This window comes from Arachis ipaensis, chromosome B06 (assembly GCF_000816755.2).
Source record: "Arachis ipaensis cultivar K30076 chromosome B06, Araip1.1, whole genome shotgun sequence".
Classification (NCBI taxonomy): Eukaryota; Viridiplantae; Streptophyta; class Magnoliopsida; order Fabales; family Fabaceae; genus Arachis; species Arachis ipaensis.
In genome coordinates this window covers 109184035-109192288 of record NC_029790.2, presented here as the reverse complement: position 1 = coordinate 109192288, position 8254 = coordinate 109184035, and the positions used below count along the sequence as shown (strand labels likewise).

Below are 8254 nucleotides of genomic sequence, written 5' to 3'. Positions count from 1 at the left end.
CCTTGTGCCATAGGTGAAAATATGTTCGATAGAGCACTATGTGATTTGGGGGCCAGCATCAACTTACTGCCCTTATCCTTGGTGAAGAGACTGCAGATCAATGAGATAATGCCCACAGATGTAATCATCAGACTGGCTGACAAAACTCAAAAGCAAGCAATAGGAGTGGTGGAAAATGTGTTGCTAAAGGTTGGGAAATACTTTCTCCCAACAAACTTTGTCATCCTGGACATGGAAGAGAGTCATACTCATCCAATCATATTGGGAAGACTATTCCTAGCTACGGCCAGAGCACTTATCGATGTAGAGAAAGGGGAGCTAATATTGAGAATACATGATGAACGACTCAGCTTCAATGTTTTCAAACTCTCACAAGAAACAGATCAAGAGGACAAGGAACGAAGCACAAATGATAATGAGACACTGAAGGAGGAGACAAGCACTGAAGCACAGCCAGATCATTTTGAGATTCCCTTAATTGATATACAAGGAACACAGCAATTGCCACAGCTCAAGGAAAAATTGGAGGAACCTAAACCTCTAGAGGCAGGTAAAGACAGCATCACAACCCCTGCAGAAAAAGAGGTCACCAAGGGGAAGGCAACCTCAAAAGAAACAAAGAAGAAGGTACCAAGGAGGTGGAGGAACAAGAAAATCCCTATGGAAGACTTCTCTCCAGGGGATAGAGTTGTCTCAGCTTACTTCCCAGATATTCCCCCTAATCTCCCTACTGTACCATCTCAGTTACCCAAGGTCTTCACTATCAACAGAGTTCTTTCCCTGGAACATGTGGAGATCATTGATCCAACCAATGGATATAAATCCACAGCAAGAGGGGAGGACTTTAAGCACTACCAACCACCCTGATGAAGGAAAAACGTCAAGCTAGTGACGCTAAAGAAGCGCTTCATGGGAGGCAACCCATGTTTTATATGCTTTCAGAAGATAGTGAATAAGTCAATATTTATGAATTTCAATCCAAACTTGACAAACAATTGGTGAAAACCTTCTTGTGCAGAATATAGTGAGGAACAAGTTTGGTGTTCAAAGCAAACCAAGATGCATGCTAGTCTTGGGAGCTTTGAACACAACACTTCCATCACAGTGCTCCAAACTAAGTTTGGTGTCACCCCTTGGTGCCACCAAAATGCATATAAGGACCCACCAATAGTTAGTTAGTTAGTTGGAATTCATAAATAAACAATCAAATCTTTTCTTCCCTTTTATTAATATTAGCCGTAAAGTCTATATGGTCATTTTGATATCTTACTTTTCTTATTTTAAATCTTTATAGGAAAAGAAAAGAAGCATAAAAAGGGATTGATTGGACAATTAAATGGGGGAGATTTCGCCACTTAATGAAGAGCACTACACACATGTCTCAAGAGGGAACGCATGGGGAAACGTTGCCATGCAACATTGGAGAAGGAAGACCCTTGAAGACCGAACCAATCACTCTCATTAAGTGATGATCCTTGTCCTTCCTTCATACACAACCCCAACCGTCCATCAAGCAACAAACCTTGCAATCCACACCTTCCATCCACTCATGATCTCCCTATATAAGTGAGCTCTAGTGCATGCTCATTCCTCACATTCAAATCCCCACTCCCACACTTCATACTTTTAGCTTGCTCAACCCCCTTCATCACACTCTATCATAGCCAACCTATTCCTCATCTATCCGTATCATCCAACCCCCCTTTTCAAAACAGCAACTCAATTCATGGCATCATCAAGCTCAAAAAGGCAAAAGAGGAAGGAACCCATGGAGAGTGTCCCTTTCGATGAGAAGAGATTCAAAACGGCCTTTCATGAACATGAATTCGAGCGGATAAGGGCCAGAAAGATATTGCCAGAGTTAATCTTCCAAATCAATGCAAATGAGTCACCACAGATTCTGGAGAAAATTGAACAGAGGGGGTGGCAATTGCTCACAAGTCCAGAGGGGAAGATCAATGGAAACCTCATCAAGGAATTTTATGCAAATGTAGTAAGAGAAGATAAAACCAAGGCCCCAACCTTCAAAAGTTACGTAAGAGGAAAGGAGGTGGACTTCAGCCCAAACGCCATAACAAGAGTTCTTCACCTGAAATCACCTCATTTTGATGAGGATAGTTATCAGGCAAGGATAAGTAGAAGCCCTGATAATGATGAACTCTCAGAGATAGTGGCAGACATCTGTGTTATAGCAGCTGACTGGGAGAGGTACACAGATGGGAGACCCAAGTTCATCAAGAGGGGAGACCTGAGCCCTGAAGCCAAGAGGTGGTTTGAACTCGTAAGGAGGTCCATTCTACCAGCTGCAAATAATTCAGAGGTAAACATCAATCGAGCTACTATGGTGCATTGCTTAATACAGGGTGGGGAAATCAATGTGAATAAGCTCATCGCCGAGGGGATTCAACTACTCCCGGCTCACTCAAACCATCAACCAAGTGAATGAGAGGCAAGATCTTCAAGAGAAGTACTTGCAAGAACTCAACCAGCGGCAGATAGCCCAAATGAAAACTTTCAATGAGTTCAGTGTACTCAATGAAGGAAGGCAACTACATAGGGAGGAGTTCTATGTAAACACTTAAGCCAAGTTGAACTACATGACCAGTAATATGCATCAGCTACACTATGCCATCCCTATATATGATGAGGTCCAAAAAGATTTTGTAGAACAAGAAGAGAGGAAAGTGAAACAGCAAAATGAGACACTCAAGAAAAAGATGAAAGACGGTGGTTTCTGGAGGAAGCTGCTTGGAAAAGGCAAGGGAAGTGGAAGTACAAGCACTCAAGAGAGACACAATGAGGACAAGCAAGGATGGGAGCATGGACATCCACATGAATGAAAAGTGGTGGAGTTCTTTTTAGTCCATCGTTTTCTATGCTTTAAATAAAGAAGATCTTGTATGAAATAGAACCTGCTTCCATGTTATGTTTGAACTTTTTAAATTCTGTCTTTTAAGTTTTCTTTTTGAATAGGTCCATGATTTTTGGTTTAAATGTCACTGCATCTTTCCCTTATTTACTTGTAAGCTTGTCCATTTTAAATCAAATGAAGAAGAGAATGTTTATGTTTTTAAAAGACCAGAGTAGAGTTCATAATGTGGAAGTGCATTCATGAAGTAGTCATAAGTTAGCTAAGTTGGTTCAACCACAAGGCTAGGAGGACAACTATCTATCCTGAATACTTGACTTTGGATATACTCATGAGACTAAGTTAATAACAAGATCCTAATAAGAGAAAAGGGAAAGAACAATGGAAGTGAAAAACAAAAGAAAAAGAGTAAGCAATAAGGCTAGGCACCAATGGTTTGGACTTTGAGACAAGTGTCTGTGGTGCTCCTGTGTGAGGGATCTACTTGGATGAATAAGCTCTCAGGGGTGCTTTATCACTTGGTAACTTGGGTTAACTAACCCGGGATTATCAGCTGAAAATCCACTATCAAGAGTAACCCTCACTACAGAGCAGTTAGTAACCCAAAGAGGTGCTGGACACCAAGGTCTCAAGAAAAGAAAATAAATAAACTATATGCCTGTAGTGTGTATGTATTTGAGGAAGAGATGAAGATGAACTTGATCCGGAGAATTGCAACATCTCCTAAGCCCAATGAACTCCCCATCTCTGATCTTACCCATTCTCTTTAATTTCTGCCATTTACTTTTATGAGCAAATCCTCCATTCCCATTTACAATTCTGCAATTTATTTTCAGTCATTTACTTCTAGTCCTTTAATTCTAGCATTTACTTTCCTGTTATTTACATTCCCGCCATTTTATTTTCTGCAACTCTTAACCCAAATTCTGGATTTGCTCAACTAGAACATTCTTCTAATTAAAGTTGCTTGATCAATCAATCCCTGTGGGATTCGACCTCACTCTATTGTGAGTTTTTACTTGATGACAAATTTGGTACACTTGCTGAAGGGAGATTTGTTGTGAGATAAGTTTTCCATGCATCAGACACCCATTGGGATGAGCCCCTTCCGCTTAGTATACGGAAAGGCTTGCCACCTTCCAGTAGAGGTGGAACACAAGGCTTTCTGGGCTGTGAGGAGTGCAACATGAATCTTGAGAAAGCTGGTACTGAAAGAAAGCTGCAACTAGTAGAACTGGAGAATCTTCGCCTAGAAGCATATGATAACTCCAGAAGATACAAAGAAAAGATGAAGGCTGTCCATGACAAGCATATAAAAAGGAGAGAATTCAGACCAGGGGAGTTAGTTCTTTATAACTCCAGACTGAGGCTTATGCCAGGTAAACTAAGATCAAGATGGGAAGGTCCATACAGAGTAGAAAAAGCAGAGCCATATGGAGTTTTTCACCTGCGTCATCCTTCTAGCTCCAAATTCTTAAAGGTCAATGGACATCGCCTGAAGCTTTATCATGGTGAGAAGATGAAGAATAATAAAGAACTAGAGGTTTTCCTCTTGGAAGACCCGCCAGCAGAAGCAGAATGAGCCTAACGAGCGTCCAACTTAAGGACGTAAAAACAAAGTGCTAGGTGGGAGACAACCTACCACGGTATGATCATTCCGTTTCAGTCTTAATTTTATTTTCCTTTATTCTATTTAGTTTTTTTATTAATGACTCTTCTCATAATCTCCGCATATAGCTGCATATAGTTCACAATTGGATTCGCATTCTGCATATATTTTATTCTTCTTTATATAAAAAAAAAACACGCACGGGACGCGTAGGCGTCGCTGACGCGTCCGCGTCACCAGTGCATTTGAAGAAAAGAGAATTGGATAGAAAGTCACGCAAAAGCGTGGCTGGAGGCGTGCCTTAGGCACAATCATGCCCACGCGACCGCGTCAATGACGCATCCGCGTCATTTTGGAAACGAGCCTCCCATGCGTCTGTGTCACCCACGCGAATGCGTGCCCCTGAAAATCGACGTAAAAGAGGTATATGGTAGAGACTTATGATGGAGTGAGGCTGGAATGATGTTGGAAGCACAAGCCTTACCACGCGACCGCGTGCCGGTCGTTTTTAAATATGGCCATTGATGCGATCGCGTCAACCACGCGATCGCGTCACCCTAAAAATTTGGCAAAATAGGTTTGAAACAGAGAGTTGCGCGAACGCATGGCTGCCCTCGCGCCATTCGCACAAATCAAGTCACGCGACCGCGTGACCCACGCGTTCGCGTCACATGACAAAAATCACACACCACGCGACCGCGTGACTCACGCGTCCGCGTCGCATGCGGTGCACAGAATATCCAGATCAGCCAAAATATCTTATCTTTTCTGTAAGACCCAGAACTTTTGAAAAGTCTTATTATGATCAAGTCTCAAATCATATAGTTATTTATAGCCTTAATTTCGGAAATCATTTTATTAAAGATAATTAAGGCAAGTTTTGATTTATTGAACTTGAGATAATTTATGATTATTATCCAATTTTACAATTATTGGATTATTTTCTATATTCAAGTTATAAAGTTGGTAGTTGTGAAATAATAAGAATCTTATATGATTTGGATTAAATGGTTAATATTTTAATATATTGATATTGCTATTTTGGAAAATGAAGAAATTAAGTATATTATTTCTAATTTTTAGATTTGGGCATTTTATTGAAAATAATTTGTGAAATTAATGAGCAAATAGTATTTTCTATGTACAAATAGTGTTGGATTTAATTTGGGTTTCAATTGCTATATTATTCCCAATTTTATGTGAAATTACCATAATGTTCTTAACCCTAATTTTCAAAATGAAACCCTAACCCAGTAACCCGTACCCGACCTGGTTTCCTCCTCACCTAACCAAGCAGTAGCAAACACACACACGCAGAACCCTCCAACGGAAACAGAGCAGAGAGTGAGAGGCTGAGTTGTGGCTGATGAGAGAAGGCGGGAAGCCCACCGCGTCGTGCCGCCGCGTCGTCACCAGTCTTGCTCGCCCTGCCACCGTGAAGCTCGTCCCTGCCATGGTTTGTCACCGCCTATCACCGTCGCGAGCCTCTTTGCCGTCGCCACCATGAAGCCACCGATCTAGTTTGAGTAAGAGAGAGAGCGAGACGAGCTTTGAGGAAGGGAGAAGCCGCACTGTCAGCGTCGTGCAAACTGCCGCCGGAGGATGCAGCTTAGTCACCGGAAAACCACTGCCGGTAAGGGTCCTTGCATTTGGTCTTCATTCCTTTCTATTCCTGGGTTTTATCGCCATGACGTTGTTGTGCAGTCGCAGTTGTCGGAGTCTTTCATCGCCGCTGCCACTTGAGGTGGCTGACGGAGTCGCTGCCGGGTTGATATGGAGCTGTGGCTGCTTCGTTTCGCTAGCTCAGTAAGTAAATTATGTTTCGAAAAGTCTCGCGTTAGTATTCGGTTGTGTTTGGTTAATGAATATGAGTTTTGGTAACGTGGGGTCGAGTCCTGATTATTATATATTGTGATTAGAGTCGTTGTGGTTGCTGAGAAAACGGTTTGGAGCTGAGGTTTTGGTAGCCGGGATTTTGATTGTTGATTTCGGGTCGAGGCAGAAAGGACTCGGTGACGCGTTTGAGTTACGGAATTGCGTCTTGAGGTAGGGGCGCTTTCCGAAAACTATATTTTGTATATTGGAATTATTACATATGGGTACTGATGTGAGAATGTGTATTTGGTGGTTGTATCAGTCCTATGTATTGTTTGGTTGTTTTCTATGATTATGGGTGTTAGTTTAACTCGACTGTTGTGTGGCCTTGTGAAACGAAATGCTTTTGAAATTGATTCTTTTAAAGCTTTGAGATTGAGTTGAATCAGTTGGAAATTGATTTGAGTTGAATGGATTTTCTTGAGAATGTGTAAAATAGAATACACTCTCGATTTCAGCCTGGCTGGCTTTAAATGATCTGGTTTTTGATAAATGATTGTTGCTGAATCGTTTTCTTTAAAGCTTTAGAAATGAGTGTATTCGGCTGATAATGATTTGATTTTGAAACGGTTTTCTTGAAATATGGAATTGAGATGACTGTTGGATTTTGGCTTGCCTTGGACTGATTTTGAAATTCGGGCTGTTGGAAAGGATTGTGAAACGGTTTAGTTGGGACCCGAACCGGGTGGCAAAGTCCAAGTTTTAGGGGAGGTGCTGCCGAAATTTCTATAAAATCCGAGTCTTTATTGAAATGTCGTTTGGAGAATGATTAGTTAAAGACTTCTACTATTTTATTTGAATTATCAAGAAAAGGATGATTCATGCTTTTGAAATGAGTTAGTAAAAGGGGAAATTGTAATTTAGTCTTGCTTCTTAAGAAAGGCATTGTATCTCTTTCAAGAGAAAGTTATTTAGATGAAACTTGTGTTTTAAAGCTGTTTGAACGTGAAAAGGGTTTATGCCTTTGAATTTGACTTGAGGGTTTCAATTAGAGGAGTTTCAATGGTTTTGAAAGAACCTGAATGTCTATTGACAAGTTTCATTTTGAAATATTTTGAGAAAGGTTTTGAGTACTCTTTGAATTCGGAATTCTTGCAAGACTAAAACAATTTTGAACAGTTAAAATGTTCTAGAATTATCATGGGGGTTGAAATTGGTTTTGCCTAAGTAAAGGAAACAGCCTTGAAAGAAGTAACTGATTACGTGACTCGGTTTGGCTTAGATCCTATTTTATTACTCAAATCGGAAAGCCAATGTTTTAATGATTTTAAACGAATTTGGTGAAATGAGTTATGTTATTCTCCTCTAAAGACTTGGGACTCTGCCGAGAAACTTTTGTTATAAAATTCCATTGTTGGATGGGTGATTTTTGAATATCTCAAAGAGGCTTTTAACTTGCCATGATGATGGAAGTTTTGGAAAGAGGATGCAGAGAGTGGCATTATTTTAAAAGGGGAATTTACCTTGAGTAAAAGTGGCTTATGAGCCTGAGATGATTTGAGAAATGAGATCATTAAAGCCAAGGCTGAAAAGAGTTGAAACCTGATTTCAAAGTGAAATGAATTGAGAAAATGATTTATGGCTTAAATGCCGATTTCATGAATTTCATGATTTTGAATGTGGAAGTGCTGTTTTGTTGAGAGCCGGAATGGCTGTGTATGTTTATACATATTGGCTGGTTCTGGATTGAACCGTGAGTCGGATGGCTGAGATGGATGTTGATCCATGATTGAGAATGAAAGCAATTATGCTGAGACATTGATAAGTTGTGATGTTACACTTCTACTATCGGAGATGAGGGTTTCCCTGGGTAGTAGCAATGGCTAGCCACCATGTGCTCCAGGTTGAGACTCGAAGCTCTGTTAACCCAATGTCGTAAGTGTGGCCGGGCACTGTGAAAG

The 8254-nt window shown here is 40.8% G+C and overlaps 1 long non-coding RNA gene across 1 annotated transcript in view; it reads left to right on the top strand.

Annotated features, from left to right (window-relative positions):
* The window catches only part of LOC110264104, a 6343-nt gene continuing 4485 nt past the window's right edge, over positions 6397–8254 (top strand). Inside the window, exon 1 of the long non-coding RNA XR_002349835.1 lies at positions 6397–6524. This is a non-coding gene — a long non-coding RNA (uncharacterized LOC110264104). The remainder of the gene's footprint in view (positions 6525–8254) is intronic.